Source organism: Motacilla alba, chromosome 4 (genome assembly GCF_015832195.1).
Source record: "Motacilla alba alba isolate MOTALB_02 chromosome 4, Motacilla_alba_V1.0_pri, whole genome shotgun sequence".
In the NCBI taxonomy this organism is placed as follows: domain Eukaryota; kingdom Metazoa; phylum Chordata; class Aves; order Passeriformes; family Motacillidae; genus Motacilla; species Motacilla alba.
This window is the reverse complement of record NC_052019.1, coordinates 43,636,524-43,656,401: the sequence shown is the minus strand read 5'-3', so window position 1 is coordinate 43,656,401 and position 19,878 is coordinate 43,636,524.

The following is a 19,878-nucleotide window of genomic DNA, read 5'->3' as shown; positions in this document are numbered from 1 at the left end:
CTGCAACCAAGACCATTCCAGCCTCTTTTCAGGGACTTCATGTTTGGCAGCCCCATGGGGTGGCAGTGACATGTGACCAGGAGGACTCCCCAGGTGGAGATCCATGAGGTAGCTGGGTGTGGTCAGTACGCACTCCTGCTCTGCCTTGGACTGAGCTGTGGCCATGGCTGGGAGCAGGCTCACACTTTGTTCTAGAACACCTTCCTCCAACAGAAAATGGGGTGCTATCTGCAAGTATGGATGCTGACAAGGCTTTGGAGGTTGAGCAGTTGCTTCTCTCTTAGGTTCCTTCTAGTTCAGTCCTTTCACATTCACAGCCTCCAATGCCGACTGGCTTTTGCCCTTTTTAAATTGGAGGACTTGGTGTTGTGGGAGGAAAACCTGAAACAGCTTAAGGGATGTGCTCTTTAAACAAAAGGAGTATGACTGCTTTGCACTAAAATGGCTCCATATGGAAAAATGTCTTTTTCGACTAAATGGCAGGAGCCTTGAACCCCTCTCTATGGCAGAGGTGACCTCTGGGTGTGTTCTGATTAGGGATGTGATTCCATGGGTCAGGCATCTGTCTCCTCTGTGGCCACTCATTTCAGGAGTGCCCACCATGGGTAGCACCATGTCCTGCTCCTGTGATCTTAACTTAGTGTGGTCATGACTGCACGTCTTAATTGTAAAGCTTGTGGTGTTACTTGCAGATATATAATGGTGGAGTTTTTGCCTACTTTCCTGGCTAAATTAGTGCTAACTGTGAGGTTTTGCTGTTCGGAGTGAATGGTAGTAGTGGTCTTGCATTGGTAAAGTACTTGCAGGTGATTCTGACCTCCTTTGTTTATTTGCCCTGTTTCAGCAGTGTTAATTTTTAAAGAGCACGTGTAGCCAAATGGATCTCTATGAGCCAGAGATGTCCCAATAAGCAGGAATTGCTTCATTGCGGTTGTGTTCAGGTTTGGAGTGGTATGCAGGACCTGGGCTGTGGAGCATGACACACCTTCCCGGAGAGTCCCATGCTGAGTAAAATTTATTTCATATAAATTCCTAGCTTGAATTCAAGCTAGGTAAGTAGTTGAATACTTATGCTCTGTGTGCTGCATGAAAGCGTTTTATATGTAATTTAGAGGCAGGTGTAGCAACCTGCTGTGAGACTCAGTGTGCCCTCCTTTGCTCACTTGAAAACACTCCTATGCTTGTGATTCATTTCCATTCGTCCATATAGGGACTGAGATGACAGAGGACTAAAAAGAAGGGAGAAGTGACATTTTACTAGTTGGTCTAGGCCAGATATTTCCTGTCCGTATAGTCTGAGCATTTGATACAGCTGAACTATGACAACAGGCTCTTCGGGATCCAAGCACCATGTCCAGAGAGGGTGGCTGACTGCTACTGTGCTGAGCTTGGCTGTGTTTAAGCACAATCTGGGTCACACCACTCTAGGCAGGCTTCAGTAAACAGGCAGACATGAAGATAAGGAGCATTTATTTGAGCTGAGAAGCCTGGGAGGGGCACAGCTGGAACAGAAATAAGGCTTCCTGCATTGGAGGGAACTGTGGTTGTGCCTGCAAAGCCTATCTGTTGGTGTGCTGCAGATCTCTGGGAGCGGTTTTCTTCAGCTATGCTGGTGCTTTGTTTTTCCCCTGCAGCGTCTTGTGGGCATGTTTCTTCTTTAAACCCTTCTCAAAAACTTCACATTTGCTGGTTTTGGGGGCTGGCTTCTCTGAAATTTGCTGGTTCGCTCCTTTTTCTTGCTTGTTTTGCATATATGAAATAGTCCTTCTCTGACCCTGCCTGTACTCATTTTCTAACAAGCCATGTCTGGAAGCAGCTGTACTCTGTGCTGCAATCCTGTCTGCCCTGCTGGCCTCGCTGTTATGCACAGGGTTTTCAGAAACCTTATCAGATCAGGGTCTGCTGCCTTGTGGAGTGTGGTGCTGGCATTCCTGAATGCTGCCACAGCCATTTAGCAGACACCAACCGTAGGGAAGACAGTATAAGTAAATGGAGACTCTGTTGGCTTCCATTACATGTCATGGCAAACAACTTGTGGCAAATTCTCATGGTTTAATGGCACTTTCATTCAAGCATGCTCCACATGCACATCACTGAAGATGCTGCCACCATTAGAGATTAAAAATCATGGGAAGGACAGGGTCATTTTGAAACTAAGTGACAATTAAATTAGATGTGTGAGGGGTATTTGTGTGGTTGGTATTTGTTTCCACACTAGAGCTGCACTGGTAAGTCTAGCATCATGTGGAAGAGGTAGCGTGACACTTCACTAGATTCTGCAAGTAAACCTGTTCAAATGCCTTTGATTTTTCTGATAGATTGTCATTAGTCTTCAAGCACGGAAAACCTTGTGTTGGCCTTGAAAGAGGAAAATAACATTTTAAAACTTATGAAAATCTTTAAAATTTTGTATTTGAGGGATTGGGAAGATGAAGAGGTCTACATATGATTTCAACATAGCAGGAGGAAGTTTTCTTCCACTCTAGTCTGGGAGATGGTGATATCTCCCTGACTAGAGTGACTTGGTCCCTGCAAGTGTTGGATCAAGGCTTCCAAAATGAATGATGTCCAGACAGTTCTCTTTGACTATGTAAACATAGTCATTGTAAAAACCTATGATTTAACTCCCTTTCAGGCAGAAAAAAGAAATGCTGCCATGCTGTCCTCCCGCCAAGAGACCTACCCCACCTTGGTGGATACTGACTGACCCAGACACAGGAGTTTTTGTTTTTTAGTGACATGGTTTGGCAGAGAGTGAATGAACTCCTCTGTGCTTGGCTCAGTCTGTGCGTGAAACATTTCTGTAGGTGGTGTAGCAGATGTGTCATACTGGATGAAACTTCTGTCTTGAACCAAGGTAGCCATGCCCAAGATTGTAGAGCTGCTTTTCTGAGTCAAGAGGCCACAGACCCTCTTAGTAGCTGTGGTAGTGAGCAAAATGCTCTGAGGTGGAAACATCAGCTTTTGTGTCCAAGAGATGAAGAGCGTAGATCTTGGCTGTGTGCCGCTGGGTATAAAGGAAGCTTATCCCACTGTGTTCGTACTGGATATGAAATTTCTTCACATCTTATCAACTGAGCTGGTGGCTGCAGCCACATGGCTGTTGCTGTGGGGAGCTTTCCATCTGTTCCTCCTCTTCTGCCATCTGCAGAATATTTTTTTAATTGTGCAAAATCTCCTTGAGCATCGAATCCTGTAGTTCAGCCAGCTCCTCGTGCTCTAGAGCCATGTAAGCAGTTGTAATCTTTAAAGTGCTCCCACCACCCCTAATCTTTGAGTTTTGGAGCATGTGTAGAATGGACTGAATTGTCTTCATGCACTCTAGCTAACCTCTGTTCCTCTATCCACACCACCTAAATTTCAACCTGGCAGACAACCACTGCTCTGTTCACTTATGTTTTTTTTGGCAGGACAGAGTGTCTATAACATACATACCTTGAAGTACAGCTGTCTGCTTTCTGTCCCACTTTTTTGCTTTTCTGTCCCACTTTTGCTTTTCAAGCTTTCCACTCTGTCCTGCACCATCTGTGCTCTGCATGTCTGGGATACAGCTCCCCTTTTGTTTTTCCTTTTTCTTCCTCTGCTTCCCTCTGCTGTGGTCCTGACCATGGCATCCTACCACAGTTAAGCAGCTCCTCGCTGTCAGGCACACAACCTCCCAAAGCTGTGCTGAGCCCTGTGGCTGCTTTAAGGAAACGGACAAGTGTAGTGACTTTTTGACAGTGGTTTACAGGGAAGTTACTAGCCCTGTTCTAAAGAGGAAATCCAGGCATAGAATTAAATTGCTGTTCAAGTTTATGCAATGACTAAAGAAAGTGCTAGAAATGGAAACCAGCTGCCTTGTGTCCCCATCTGCTGTCGACCCTAAGCCCTCTACTGTTTCTTTTCAGTAGGCAACATTTTAGTGTAGGTTGCCACCAGAGGAAGAAGCTGTGCTGCTGCTGTTGTAATTTTGGCTGAGCTTTTGGAGGCAGGCCCTTGCCTGGGGGAATTCCACACAAGCTCCTGGTCTCCAAAGCAGCTGGCTCTCTATGGATGGAGTCCTCTCTGGACTTGCAGGATGTGTTTTCTGCAAACCTGAGCAATGGGGCATTGCAATATGCCCTGGCTGAGACTACCAAGAGCTCTGAGTGCGTGCAGTCACTTCAGCTGTCAGCATAAAACCCTCTGGACTGTGTTTGTGATGCCTGCAAAGAACATCAGCAATTGCTCTTCAACTCTCTTATGCTGCCAGGAGTTGTAAAGATTAGTGGAAGGCACACTGACATGGATGGAGAAGGAATGTCTAGAAGCATCAGAAAGAAATAATTAGAGGTGTCTGAGAATGGCAGGTGCTGATGGCACATGTGTTAGTAGGTCATCAAAATTAGCACACCTACAGGTCATAGAATCCTAGAATGGTTTGGATTGGAAGGGGCATTAAAGATCATCTGGCTTCAGCTCCTCTGAGCAGGGACACCTTCCACTAGATCAGGTTGTTCAAAGGCCATCCAACCTGGCCTTGAACACTTCCAGGAATACCTGCATGGAATGAACAACGGACAAACTAAACCCTGACAAGACAAATCTGAAATCTGAAGGCATAAAAATACGCTGGTTGGATAATAAAGGAATGGGATTGGCACTATGAGTTGTTGAGATAAAGAGACAAAAGACAGTGAGTTTACCCTAATGATTCACAGTGCTAGGACAAGATCATCCTAGGATTATAGTTATGCCTGGATCCTCTACCAATCCACGTTATTTGATTTATTTTGGCTTCATGAGAGCATGGAAATTGGTCTTAGGAGCAAATATGCAGGGAAATCCTCGGGCTGCAGGGTGGCTGTGGGCCATTGAAGATGCTGTAAAGGCACTGATGATTTACTGGATTGTACACATCCCACACAAACACAGAGAGCAGTGTGGCTGTGCTTGGAGCCACCCTTCCAGAATCTACCAACACGAAAGAACACTCAAAAGATGGCAGGGGACTGCAGTGTCCTGCTATAAAACAATTTTGTTGATCCACTCTGAAGAGTACAACCTAAAATGACAGGCTTTGAAATGAAAAAGGAGTCTGTGAGTCTTTCCAGATATGGTGTACAGAAGCATGATGGAGCATGCGTTTTCAGCAGAGTTTAGTGGTAAATGGAGAGCAAGTAGGGAGTTGTTTTCTCAAGAAGACAGAAGGATGCCTGTTGATTAGAAGTGGTTGTCACTTGCTGGATTTGCCATAGAGTTATAGCTTTCAAACTAGTCCTGTTCCAATTCCACTGTATTTCTTCCTGTCTCAGAACAGCTTGGCACAAACAACACGTAAGTCCCTCTATCTTAAGCTCTTTAGGAATTACACCTGTAGGGCCTGCTAGGGGAAAGATTTAGCTACCTAAACATAGGTGTCTGGTGCCCTCTGGTATCTGAGCTGTCTGCACAAAGCATGTGGGACCTGCAGGACCTCCTGTCATCTGAAGCAGCAGCTGGAGGCTAGCCTGGAGGCCTGAGACATTTCCAGTAGTGCTGCTGCTCATACCTGTGTGTGGGCACTGGAATGGTGTCCCTGGAGCAATCCCATGCCCCACTCAGCTTAACAGGAAGAGGCAGGTACTGTCAGAAGATGAACTGTCCCATTGTCCCATTGCTGCCTCTTTATATGACTTAGCTGGGAGGTGGAAACTTGCTGCTGCTGGTGCTGTGCAGCATCCAAGCTTCCACAGAACTTTCACTAGAGAGATGGGTATTTCAGGGAGCCAGGAAAGGGAATGCACTTGTGAGGCCCAGACATGATCTCCCAGACATCAAAGGCTTTGGGAAACAGGGATGTGTTTCTCTTCAGCTCACTCACTAGCCTTCCCAAAAAGCATGGGAAGAAGACAGCTAGATCTGGATTTAGGTGTTTTGTTTCTGCACTTCAATGAAAATCAATAGTGACAACTGCTCTTCGATTGCTAAGGTTGGGATCGTGTTCTACTATACTTTGCACTTTGCACAGGGGTGGTGGAGGAGCTGATCTGGAAGTCAATTACTTGCCAAAGTCTTCAGCTGCAGGTCGGGGTGCTTAGCCTTTGGCCTTTAGAAAGTCTTGAACTGGTTCAGAGATGGGGAGAGTCTGAAGCACTTGCTGAAGCGACAAAAGTGTGGTGCTTATTTTTTGACAGTGTTTTGGTGCTAGTGTTTAAGCTGGGATGAAGTGATTTCAGTTTTTCAGATTCTTGAATTGAAGATTGAAGGTTCTTCTTCAATCACATTTGGGATGCCTGGTCTTCATACTTTCAGGGTTAGGTGTCACTCCCTCTCAGGGCAACTTATGCCTGCCAAAGTACCTCTGTGGTTGTCTGCACCAACCACAAAGACTGCGACTATTGTCTCTCCTGGTGGAACATGAAAAGGTACATTCTGCATGGGCAGGACAGAGCTAATTTCTGTGCAACTCTGTGAAAACAAGTGAAGCAAACCCAAGCTCTGGGCAGTGAACCCAGTCTTGCAAGACACTGAGACACAGCTGATTGTAGGTGAAAGGGGATGTCAAGAGAACTGTCCATTCCCCTGGAAAATGAATGCCCCCAAAAATTGGAAGGAAAAAAAATAGTCATTTATTATTTTATTATATGATGTTATTTATTTATTTTCCCCTTTGTAATCTTAGAGCAGCCAGTCTTTCTGGGCTCCCTTCAGCTCCATCCCTCCTTCTTCTCAAAAAGCAGTTTTTCTGCACTAGAGACTGTTCCTGCTAACAGAGTCCTGCCTCTGAAAAAGGTAGTGCAAGGCCTCAAAGGGATGTGCATGTGACACTGGTGGCACAGCACTAGCCTCTTGCACAAGCATGGGAGTGCTTTGTTTTAATTATTTAGCCAGTAGAATTGCAAATGACTGTGAGACTGTTGAAGGCAGAAAGGGACAGAGTGCTGGCTATAAATAGAGGGACAGCAGTAAGAGAAGTGCATCTAACAATGGACTCTCCACTGTCTTCAGTCTGGTGCCTCAGACAGGCAGAAAAACCCCAACAGAGAAAGAGGATGGTCTCACAGAGAACAAGAAAGAATGCAAAGTGGACACAAACAAATACATGCGTAAGCATCAGCAAAAATTGTAGTGAAACCTGGCCATGTGCTTTACAGGCAAAATCCAGCTCCTCCCCATGGGCTGTGTCTCTCTCCTGCCCATAGGTAGGATTTTACAGGTACTGGAGGGAGCAGGGATACCACCCTTGGCACAACCCATGGGGCAGGGAGTTACAGAACTGAAGACTGGCAGACAGCTCCCAGGCTGAAATGTGTTTTGATGAACAGCTCGTACTGTTCTGTGTAACAGACATCTGTAAACATCTGTGAACAGGTAGCAGGGCTAAGGTTTGCCAATGAATAACTCAACCAGTCCTGCTACCCTTAAATTTAGATAATAGTGCTGCAGTCAAAGGCTTTGCAAATTAGGCAGCTAATGCCATTATGGACTTGTCTCTATGTTTGGCTTGGGGCCTGCACTATTTCACAGGTGGCTTTGACCTCGTGTGACAGCATCACTGCAAACTGGTTCCCTTTTTACCTGGCAAATCAGGCACAAATTCTTTCACCAGGGTGCTAATACCAAAGTAGTAAAGCAGCCGGTGTTGTTTTAGAGGAGACTGGAGGTGGGGGGATGGATGCTGGCTGCAGCTGGGCATCTGAAACATCTTGCTGGAGTTCAGCAATTTTTCTTCCCAATGCCATCTTGCTACTGGTGGTGGAATTTGTTCAGGGTCCCCTGGGATTTTAGCTGGCACCTACTTCTTGGACTCTGAATCATCTCAAGGTTTCTCCAGGTGGTACCTCCTTTCTCTTTGCCTTTTTCTGAAGGCTGTAGGACACCCTCCCTCTGTATATAACACTATAGGATTCATTCCAGTTCATCTTAACCCCAAAACTGGCAAGCTCAATATAAAAAGGAGTCTTCAGTGAATGCTAAGGGACTCAGAAAAGAAAATTGCACAATATGGAAAAGAAAATGAATAAATACTATGCAAATGTAATTGTAGCATAAACCTTAAGCCCAGATGCATATTTGCCAGTGACTAAGCCTTTTCCTGCAGTCCATGTTACCATGGATTTGGTGTCCACAAGTACACCCTCTCTCCTAGATGTTGCCCTGTTTTCTGCAGAGCTTTCCACACCTCTAAGGACAATTCCTGCAGGTGCTTATCCAGCTTCACTCTTGTTTTTGGATGGGACAGAAAGCATCCTTGATGTTCTAGAGCTACATGTTGTTTGCCCTCAGAGGTGATTTCTCCTGATGAGCCTCCACCCACTTGACTGGAGCAAAGGAGATGGTTGGTTTCCATCCGCTTGGTGTTTGTAGCTTTGTTTCAGAAGAACAGTGTCCAGTTTGAGGACCTTCAGAAAAAAAAAAGATGTCAACAAACTGGAGTGATCTGAGCAGTCATTATATGTAAACAGCCTCCAAAAATACAAGCTGGCAGAAAACCACAGTCCTTACTGGTAAGGCAGGAACAGTCCTTGGACAGGGTGGTTTCTGTTATAAATGCTGCATGTGTGATGGAGAGACATGCCTTTCTTCTGAGCCATGGCTACAGGGAGAGGCAGGGTGTGGGGAAATAATGCTGCTCTCATCTTTTACACAATGTACTTCAGAGCCCTTGGCACTGGGGGAAGTGTCCTGTCAGGCAGGAAGGGTCTGACTGTGCTCAGAGAGAGGCAGGACTGAGGAAAGAGTCAAGGCAGGACGTAGAACTTCATAGTTTTGTTCACTGCCTATATCTGGCCCTTTCTTAGGGCCAAGTACATGACTTGGGCCAAGATGACTCCAAGTACATTTCCAAGGTCAGTCAACAAGGACTTGGAGGTGAGCAGGACCAATGGCTTCCAAGTCATGGAAGTGCTGGTAGCCAATTCTCCAGGAAGAGCAGGAAGGCACGTGTAGCCATAAGCATCACTCAGAATGCTCAGGCCAATTTCAAGTTTTAGCCTTTCATGAAATTCCTAAGAAAGCACCAGCATTTTTTTCCAAGTTGCTAGTGCTTGACTTCTTTTTTTCCCCAGCCCTAGGTTCTTTTTTAAACTTACTAATATTTGATATCCCAGGTTTTTGATTTGTCCGTGGGCTACTGAAACAGAGAATTCTTGCTTTTTAATAGACAGAAAGTCTTTTTATCTCTAGCAAGGAAAATATCAGAAAGTATTGAAATCATACTTACCTTACATTTTATTTCAGTTTTCAGATATTTGCAGTCTCCTGTGATGTAGCAATTTTGTAGCAGCGTTGTGTTCTGGTTTGTTTACTTTGTAAGAATCAGCTGAGGATAAATTCATGCATTTTGTTGCTCAAGATGTCAAATAACTGGAAATGTCACTGAGGCAATGAGGATCTCACCTTGAGAAAGGTCATTGCTTATACAGGTGTTCTTTTTTCCAGATCTAACTGGAGCAAAATGTTGGCCAAGTTTCAGGCAATCTTTCATGGAGAGGCAAGCACAACTAGCAGTGGGAGATGAAAAGCACTGATATATCTGAGGTCAGTAACCTCCAGAAAATAGATCCCACTGGATCCTTGTTCCACTGCAGGCATTTTCACCATGCTGGCAATCCCTTAAGCCAGTTGCAATAGCTGCTGCTGGTACTGCTGAAAACTCTCTGTTTAAGGATTGTGCATAAGCGAAAACAACATCTGAGAAGGAAGCTTTAAGTGTCAGAGTTGTTAAGAAATTCAGGGCCAGTCCCTTGTCTGTGTTTGTCCAGTAGTAAATCTTCTCTTTGGAATTTCTTTTCTTGGTGTTGCCACACAGGGCTGTAGGGCTCTGGATATTTTTGAACGCTTTTGAGAGCCTTTTTCTGCTTGAGAAGGCCTTCCGGTTGCTGGTAGGCGGTGCTCGTACAGAATTCTGCTTTACATGGGCAGCTCACAGCCATGTGTTGGACTGCAGTGTGGTCTGTCCTTAGCTCACCCTCAGAGCAGCACAGAAAAGGTCCCTGAGTGGGGAAACATAGCAAGGTCTCCTTGCTCAAGAGCTCAGAGCCAAGAGTGGAGAACACTTATTCTGCCAGAGGCAAATCATTGGTTTTACAGCTGGAACACAGTGTCAGCTGCACAGTGACTCTTTCTCGGGGGTCCCCTGTGCAGCCCTGGTGCCTCGTGGTGGACAAGGGCCTGACCAGAGCGGCCAGCTGTGTCCCACACTGCTACGCCTGCCTGTGCAGTTGATAGCCTGTTCTCACCTCTAGCCCCTGTGGGGTTCTGGCACTTGGTCATGCCATCTCAGATTTGGCACCCAGACTTCCTCCCCTGCCCTCTTCCCGGGAAAGGGCTGAAAGCTGTTGTAACGGGCCATCGGATTTGCCAAGTGTCAAGTGTTTGTGTTTGGAGCAACACAAACATCCTTGATCTCTGCACTCCCAGTCTGGCTTTTCTGCTTTCAGGAGCCAGAGCAACAGGGAATCTCTCACCACCAGTGGTCCTGCACCAAGTCTCATGGAGTGTGATGTGCCTGGAGAAGAAATTCCACTACTGGTATGCTCAGCCTTGATTTTTGCTTGGAAGAGAAGTTTCATGGGTGTTATCTGCTACAGCAGACTGACAGCCTACTGCAGCAGTTCTCACCTTCCTGCAGACTTCTGACCCCCCCAGGAGCAATGTTTGACCAAGGCAGAGCCGACTGACAGAAAGACTACAGACAGCTCCAGCAGAGTCGAACAAACCATCTCACAGCATCATGGGCTAAAAAACCACCCAGAGCCGATGTCCCTGTGCTGCTGGAGGGAGAAGGGAAGGAGAGCTCCGCACAAGTGACCGTGCTGTGTGCTTCTCTCTCCTCTCTGTTGGTTGTGTGTCAGCCCATGGGAGGCAGCGCTTCTGCGGAAGCAGTGACTGTGGGTTTTTTTCCTCATTAACTTTGCAAAAGCTGGCCCTGTTCCCATGTTTGCATGCTTCTGTCAGTCTTCTAAAGTGCACACAAGCCAAACATAGAGGGACTCAATTAAACACAGACTGCTGGCTTTTGCTCTTTTGCACAGTAAAGATGTTTTTGAAGGAAATGTAGTGTGCTTATTTAAAAACATATTTTAAAAAGCAGATATGTCAGACTTCAGCTTGGTATTACTCTACTTAGCAGCTCTGAGGAATTAATAATTAAAAAGCATTTGTTTCCTTTTGCAGGCACTAGTTAAGAAAGCAACAGAAATGAAAAAAGAGTAGTTTTGCAGCCATTTTTACCACTTCTGAGTGGCCTTCTGATTCCAGTTTTACAGTCTTTCAGTGTACACAATTCAAACAAACTGTTTTGGATAGCAACAGTTCATATGGCTTTAGAGAGAGTCGTAGTGTACTCAGAAACATCTTGTTTTTAAACAGGATTTAGAAATGCAGGGGCGGGGAGTGACCTGAGGTTTGATTCCCTATATGGAAGATGGTGAGATTCTCACTCCAGCACAGGCTCATTAGATGACTTCACGGGGACAACGCCAAATCTGAAAATGTTGCCAACAGGCTTAAAACGTGGTGATCATCACCAGAATGTCCACCACAGCCTTCATGTATTATGAATGCCTCTGCTTGGCAGCATTCCTCTGCGGTCGCGTTCAGGTCCATCAGCGTGAGCTGGGCTGGGAGATTGTCACACAGCTCTGCTGCAAGAGCAAACCCAGAGAAGCAGTGCTGGGTTTTAGGGCTTTGTAGGGCTGATCTTTCCCAGTCAGACTGCTTCTCAGTGGTCTTGGGCAGTTGTCCAGGCTTCCCTCTTCCTGTCTCCTGTCTGACCTTCGTTCCGTCTGCATTCAACCATTTGTGCAAAGGCTGCTGGGAGCACACTGACCTCTCGATCCGCCTGCCACGAGTCATGGCAGGCAGCTGAAGGTGGCTGGAAAAGGGGAATGCTTCACCCATCTTTAGAAAGGGTAGAAAGGAGGACCCAGGGAATTACTGACCTGTCAGCCTCACCCCTGTGCCTGGCAAGGTCATGGAGCAGATCCTCCACACCAAGGCCCAGCACCGTGTGTCCTTGCCTGTCTTTGCAGGCTGCCACCTCAGCCTCATGACCTCACTTTCTTCAGGAAAGATGCCATTTCTTCCTTGCCTCTTGGGAAACCTCACCTCCCCTACCTTTCCAGGCTTCTCCCGTCTCTGCATCTAGGCACCGATCGCTGGCGGAATTCTTGAGAGAGATCAGTTCTCATAGTGAAGAGCTGTCAATCTCTGTTAGTTACCTCCATGCAAGGCAGTGGTTTCAGTGCTTTAACACACCACTGATCTGAACTGCTGGATCAGGAGAATGCTGGGATGGCTGGCTATCCATCTGCATCTGCAATGGGCTCTGTCCATTTTATCTCAGGGAGAGGAATAGTGGCACGTGCCTATGTGCCATGGAGGAGTGAGGAGGAGGGCTGTCTTCTCCCCTTCTCCCTCTGGGGGATTCACACCGAGGCAGAGGACAGCTATCCTGTGAGTTCACAGCTGTCTCTGCTGTGAGGGTTAACTGAGGAAAGGAAATGTGCAGCAGCTGGGGAAAATATGACTGTTGTCACCAGGGAAAAGGCTAGGAGCCAATAGGCAGGACTAACCCTGCCCTGGGTAAGAAGCAGCAGGCTCAGAGCCTGGCACGGAGCCTTTCCAGACAGCGGGGCCTGAGTTCCAATGGGATTTTAAAGCCTCCAAGGCAAGGGTCCAACTTTGAAGTCCAGGGTTTGCTCTGGCAGCACCATGAGTCAAGGAAGCCCCAGACTCCAATGCAGTACTCACAGAAATATTTTTTCCATGCTAATCCTTCTTTTTTGTTAAAAAACTCCCTGAAGAGTGAATGAAAGGCCTAAGTTCAGGGCCTGGGTTTGTTTCAGTGGGAAGAAAGCCATAGCTGTGCCATAGGCAGACACTGCTCCCCACAAGCCTTCAGGACTCTCTCATGGTGAATTCAAACACCCTTGTGGGGAGGGGTTTGCCTGTGCCACAAAAACGGCAATATTTTTATTCTTTCCTCACCCCAAACCAGGATGGAGGGTCAAAGAGAATGTGAATCAAGGCTCAGGGGATACTTTGGGTTGGATTTCTCCACATGTTTCATCACACAGTTTTCAAACACTTGATGTTTGGCCTTTTAAATATCTTCATTTTCCTCTTAACCAAACCATTCCTTGGCCCAGACTTTTTTCATGAAAACTCTGGTCCTAAATGACTTAGTATTAGTTCATGGGGAGAATTTTTGCCTCCAAAAGGACAAAAGGTGGCTCCAGCAAAACCACCAGTTTGGGGAAACTTGACATCTCTCATTGGGTGTTTCCTATGGACCTTCTGACTTAGAGTTGCATATGCCTTACTAAAATAATTTTGGTGCAACATGGGTTGGCTCAGCTGAGCCCCAGGGTTACTTTGCAGTTCTGTGACAGCTGGTGTGACTGAGAGCTGCTGGCTGCCCTCTGGTCAGGGTGTGACACACATTTTTTCTCCTCCTTTCCTTTGGGGAATCTGATGGACAGTGCTGCTTGCTGGTTAGGTGAGAAATGTGCAGCTTGCCTCACCTTGAGGCATCCTTGTCTGTGGCTGCAGCTGTTTCTTGGGGACAGCAGTGACCTCTCACTAGTTCCTCACTCTGATGTGGAGCGCTGTGGTGGAGTAGGATGGGGAACTTGGTGAGCCTGGGGAACTCTGCTGTCCTTCCTCAGACTTGCCAAGGCACACAGTGGAAACAGAAAAGGCCTCTCACTGCCATTCCCTTCAGCCTTAGTCTCCCAAAATTCCCATTCCGTGGTGCTGGGGCATCTCTACCTGCCTTCTTGGCCTTGGGCCCCTTCTCCAGGTCCCTCCCTCCTCCACCAGCCCACCACTGCTCTCCTGGTGAGTGTATATTGGAAGTGGCACGAGGGGAGAGCAAAGCCACCAAGGAGAATCCTTTCCTTATCAGCCTTCTCCGGCCTCTCCTAGGCTCTCTTTTCTGTCCCTCAGCATGACTGCCAGTCCCTCCCAGATCACTGGCCCCTTTCCATGTCCTCTCCACAGGGGAGGAGATGTTTGTTTAGCTGGGCCCCTGCGCAGGGCATCTTGTCTCAGCAGGGTGGGTGTGTGGATGGAGCCACCCCTGAGGCTGTCTCCAGTACAGAGAGCTGTCCTGGCAGGTGATGTCCACATGGGCAGTTGGGCTTCGCCTGGGAGCTATCCCATGGAAAGTTGGAGGCTGTCTGTCTAGGCAGATTTGTTTGGTCCTGTAGGCAGTCTGGCCATAGATAGATATACCCTGTTCTTGTTTAACTGTGCCATGTTCTGCTCTTTGGCTGCCTGCCAAACACTTCTTCAAATAAATGAAACTAGAGGAACATCTTCCTCACTTTCCTGGTCATGGTGAAATCTGGGAAGAAGGGTAGTTTGCAAATACTGTGAAAAAATTTCAAGTTTTAGTAACACAATGAAATTAAGAAATCTGTTTTCACTGCTGTAAAGTGGGAGCCAGCACAGTGCTGGCAGTAAAGGGAGACACTTGAACTCCGTGGGGGAATGATTTGTGAGGAATGCTGTAATATCACCAGACACATGTGAGGTGCAGGTCCCATGGAAAGAAAGCTGTGGTCTGTGTGCAAAGGTGAAGGTTCTGTAAAGGGGAGTTTGCCATGGCGTGTCTCAATGGCAAGTGAGCGCACACACTTCAGGTAACTTTTTAGGATTTTGAACATGGTGTGAATTAATAACCCAAGTTGCTCTGGAAAAATTAGGAATCTGGCCAGAAAACAGAGAAAGGAAAATTCTTGAGGTGCCACAAATAAATGCAGTATATTCTGGGGGAAAAGCACCTGGATCTGCAGTCCTGAGGACAGAGGGACTTCCCTGACAGTTAGCAGGTACGGGGGTCAGGCAGCCTAACAACATCCCAAAGCAGCAGGATATTCAGTGTAAAGGTTGAGTAGGTACAGATCCACAGGAGTGAGGGTTAGGTTTGCCTCCATGAAGGCACTTTGAGTTGCACATCCCACATGATGGCCTCACCACGCAGCCCTGTGACATGTGGCCTGCAGGTTATGTCTTGCCTGTTATTAATAACCCTGTCCTGATGTCTCTCCATGATACTCTTGCAAACAATTTTTTCTCCTTCTTCAAGCCAATTATTGGGTGAGAAGCCAGGCCCTTGAGCAGCGTGGCTGTCACGTTTCTCACGTCAGGGCATGGCTGGCTGCTCAGCCTGCATGGCAGCAGGAGCACCCAGATGTTTGGGTACCACTTAGCTGTGGACATCTCGGGAGCAACCTAGGGCATGGCTTGCCCCAATAGAAGTGAGGAGGGTATGATGTGCTCCTTTAGCAACAGTGGGTTTCCAGACAGAAACCAAGGCAGGGAGAGGAGACCAGGAGTGGTCTTATGGTATGAGAGAGAGTTACTGTCTGGCCAGGAAAGGATTTGTCATTACCTTGCAAATATGTCCCTACCTGAGCGTCCTTTAAACATTCCATTTCTTTTTAGGTGTGTGCATTTCCAGTGCAAACTACACCAATAGAAAATGGAGCTGCCCTCTCTGCCTCCCCTTCAGCCTGTTCTCTTCCAACAGACACAGAGCAATGATCTTCTTCCCCTCATTCTACTTTTCATGGAAGGGCAGTAAGCCACATTGTGCTTGAGAATTTAAAAGTGTAAGTAAGGCTAAGGTATTGGGGGTAATTATAAAATCTAGGTTAGGCAAAGCATATCAAACCTGCCCTTGGAAGTTAATTTTTCCAGCGTCCCAGTGATAAGGCATTGGGTGGAACTCTGTTAATAATTGACAGAGTAGACATTAAATAGTGGTATCAGGTTACATCAGAAAGTCTGGTGCTGCCGGCTTTTTTGTTGCTAAACTTATGGACTTTGGCTCCAGTGCAAGCTAAGCATTGCCTTGTCAAATGCCTTGGAACAAAATGGTAGTGGCCATCCCTTCCTCCAACCCATGGCTGTCTTGGCAGAGAGAGGCTCTGCCTCTGCTGGTTAAATTTTTGGCTGCTAATCAGCATGAGCTGGGTCAGAACCTGCGCTGGACTCTGAAATTCAGACTTAGAATTTCTTTTTCACCCCTTGTACCCTTTGCATAAAGTTTCTCAGGTCCAGCCAAGCCATGTTCTACCAATGATGACCTTGTGGCTAGACACTGTGGTTTGCACGTGAACAGCTGATACAGGTAATTAAAAAAAACACCAGAATAAAACACCTGCTCCCTTTGCTGGACTGGTTCTTCCTGGATTCAGAGGAGTTACAGGCAATAAACCCCAGTGAGAGCCACTAACCTCAGCAGATCTGGCTTAGATCTCACACAGAGAACAAATTTGAAACGTAAGCAAATAGTTTCACAAAGTCATTTGCTAGAGCAGAGCTTTAACATTAAACTGCTTTAGCTTTAAACTGGTAGAACAGCAGTTTAAGATCAGGGAGTAGAGAGAGAAGGGAAGGGGAGGCTATGGCATAAAGATAAACTTATTTCAAATGATTTGCATAGCTTTAAAGGATAAACAATAGATAAAATTCGTGTTGACATTGCAGAAAATAGCACGGTTAACTTGCATTGGGTGGGTCAGAGTTTGTACTGCTGTGTGAAGGTATTGCGAAGAGGCAGGCACTCATTTCTGGTTCAAGTCACACATCAGCATGAGTCTCTGATGACAAGGCAGGAAGACTAAAGAGGCTCATCTCCAAAACCTTTAGTCCTGGGTGAATTTCGGTCCTCAAAGAGAGTGCCACTCAGAAATATGCTTTAATCTCAGTTGGTTTGGCCTTGGGTGTTAAGGAAAGTTCCCAGTCTGACCATTCAGGAGACTCTCAAGAGTCACACTCCCAAGGCTGGGACTGAAGCCCTTTCACGGTGTGTGGCTCCAGTGACCCAACAGGGGCCCCCTGTGACTCCCTGCATACCCCACTCACACACGGTCAGACCAGCTTTCCTTACTGGCTTGACCCCAGGTTTCCCACAGCAGTCTCAGATGTCCCATTCCATAAAGCCATTTACTCATGGCACAGAAACACCAGGAGCTGGTGCCTTCGAGGAGGACCCCCAACAATGGAATGAATCCCTGGGCTTTTATACCCTCAAAATCTACCCGCTTGCAAGCGTCGCTCTTCCTCCCTATTCCCGGCTCCCAGCCCCCTCTCTGCTGACCTCGCCCCTCTTCATCTCCTTTGTTATCAAAAAGGTCAGCAATTCTCAGCTCTGGATGTGTCTCTCAAGTTCCATTCACCTGGCTGGCACCACCTGTCTTTGTGCCTTTTGTTATCCCAAAGGCTGGCAGTTCTTGGCCTCTTGTCTCCCTGGGCTCCCACCCAGAGCTCAATTTGCATCTCAATCTGCAGTTTGCAAACCGAGCTACCTGGACCAGATGAACTGAGTTCAAAACCAGAGGTAAAAACTTCCTTCCTTAGATACCCTCCTTCAGCACACAGGTCAGCCAAGGTCTGGCTGTGCATGTTTGCTTCTGGCTTCGTAGTCCCGGATGGGCTGCCAGCACCTCTGCCCCTGCCTGCCAGCTGCTGGGGGAACAGCGCACGAGAAGATACAGGAACAATCTGGGAACGTGGCAAAGAAAGACGCCCACCACAGGGCTGTGCTTAATGGTTGTCTCCAGCACACCAGCACTGGGAGGGGAAACCACAAGCAGAGACACCCTCGGGTCCCGTTTGCCACCAGAACTGTTGACATCTCAACTTCAGCCCTTCATGCTATGCATCTTTCCCTTGGCTCTTCCTCCCCTGTTTTTCACAGAGTGGATGCTGAGGCTGTTTTCCAGCATTCCAAGAGAGGAGTAATAATTTCCATGTAGGCCACCATTCCCTGAGTACGTGCTCAGTGCTGGCTTAGTGCATCTGCTTCTTGTGGGAATGCTCTAGGCTGGCTGCACAGAACATGCTAAGAAAGTGATTCCAGGAGAATCAGAGTCATCACAGAGGAAGATACTCACAAAACTACACCTTGGCAAGCTCAGCGGAGCAGGGAGGGCTGCCTGGCAGGTTGGCCACGCAGTTCTAAGAAGAGAGCTGCAGTCCGGCCAACTCTTCAACTCAAGGGACCGGGAGTGGTCCAACAATGGAGCTTTTGCTAATTCTGTGGCGTGGGGCTTGTGGCACCAAGTTGGGAGCGCTCTGTGAGCCACAATGGAGAAAAGAGAAACGGTCCCAAATCTGCTGAATAGGGGAATGCCATCCCAACCGTTCAGAAAAGAAACTGGAAGTCCTTTCAAAGTAGCACAATGCCAGAGAAAGCCGGTCCAAAAAGGTCCCAGAGATCTAATTATAGCCTGCAATCAATGCTGCTCTTATCCATGCTGCTAATGAACATACATGAAGTGAGCAGTTTTGCTGCTCCAGGGCTTCTTGCAGTAGAAATAGCAGCTTAGTAATAACTAGCTGCCTTGCCTTGTTAGGACTCACTTTGACTTCTCCCAGATTCCCAGCCATTGGTGCATGTCCTTTGGAAATGTGGGTGCTGTAGCCAAGGTTGTTCAGGGTGGGGTAACCGGGTCAAACATTGGGGAGGCTCTGGCACACACACATGGGCCTGCATTAATGGCACAGGGAGAGCTGCATGGTGAGAAACAGGCCTCCCAAGAGGGGCAAATGCCACCTTTCAGAATGTGAAAGGACCCCACATTCCTAATTGCACAGTGAAAAAAAAAAAAACCACTTTGAGGTGCCAGGTTATATCCAACAGTTTCCTCATGGAAAGAAAAAGTAATGATCACCCTGCTTCTTCAGGGAATGATCACAGAAAACAGAGGCCAGCACCTCTGTGTTATCAGATCAGCTGTTGAAATACAAGGCTGTGCCAGGCAACCACCTCTCCTTTGCGTGCTCAACAGAAAATAGATCCTTTACCTATGGCTCTGGTCCAGACAACACCTGCCAAGTGGAAGGAGAGGCTGCTGCTGCTGCTGTGGAGGAGTTGCCTTCATGCACAGATGGGAGATGCCAGAGGCAGTTCTCAGGCATCTGTTTTTTTCTGGCATTCATTTTTTTCCAAACAAACAAAACACAAGCTCTGTCTTGGCCTTGAAGGACTTGCAGCCTTTCACTAGGTGGTACAGAAAAAGATAGATGTGGGCTGCAGTGAAAATAATGACCAGAGTCAAGAGAGAGTCCCTGGCACCAGAAGAGGAGGGTCTGCTCTGCTGGGGTCTGACCTGGGAACCAGCCTTGAAGTCACTCAAGTCGCTTTCTCAAAGATACTCCTTTCAAAAAACATCCTAGAAGCAGATGGTCTCAATTTTCACATGGTTAGTGACATTTCTTCCCTGTATTGCCTGAAGAAAGTTATTTGGATTATTCATCCCCACGGTTCAAAAACTGCACCAGTTTGGAGTGGTCTGGCTCCCTGGGGCTCTATTTACAGCTTGGTCTGCTGGGCTGCAGACCATGCCAAACAGAGAAGAGATCCATGCCAAACGGAGAAGAGATCATTCTCTCCAATCAGTGGAAAAGTCTGAGTTACAGAGATGTCTCCAGGGTTCAAAATTTTCTGTTCTCAGGGTCTATACTGCAGCTGGGAACCTGCCTTGGTGACTGCTCACCCATTCCTCTTACTGGGTCACCTGCACCTTTGAAAAATCTGGCTACTGGTTCAAGCACAGATGAGTTTGATGATTTTTACTGTTCTCAGTGCTCCTTTGGTGCAAGATGCTATAAACTGCATCTGATCTTTTCCTGTAAGACCATATCCAAATTTCTTCATTCTCTGTTAAGGAAACAAACCCACCTCTGGAATTTGGAAAAGAGGAAGCAGCCAAGCACAAACACAAGCAGCAGAGCTGAACAGAAGCATTAGAGCTGAAAATACAGCTGCAGGTTAGCTCATGACCTCCTGTATATTTCAGAAGAAAAGAGCCTTTGCTTTGGTTTGGCTGGAGATAGAGCTGGGAGGACCCTTACTTAGACCAATTTGTACAGAACTGGCTCACAAGTCTCTCCGCTTGTGGCTGATTCTAGCAG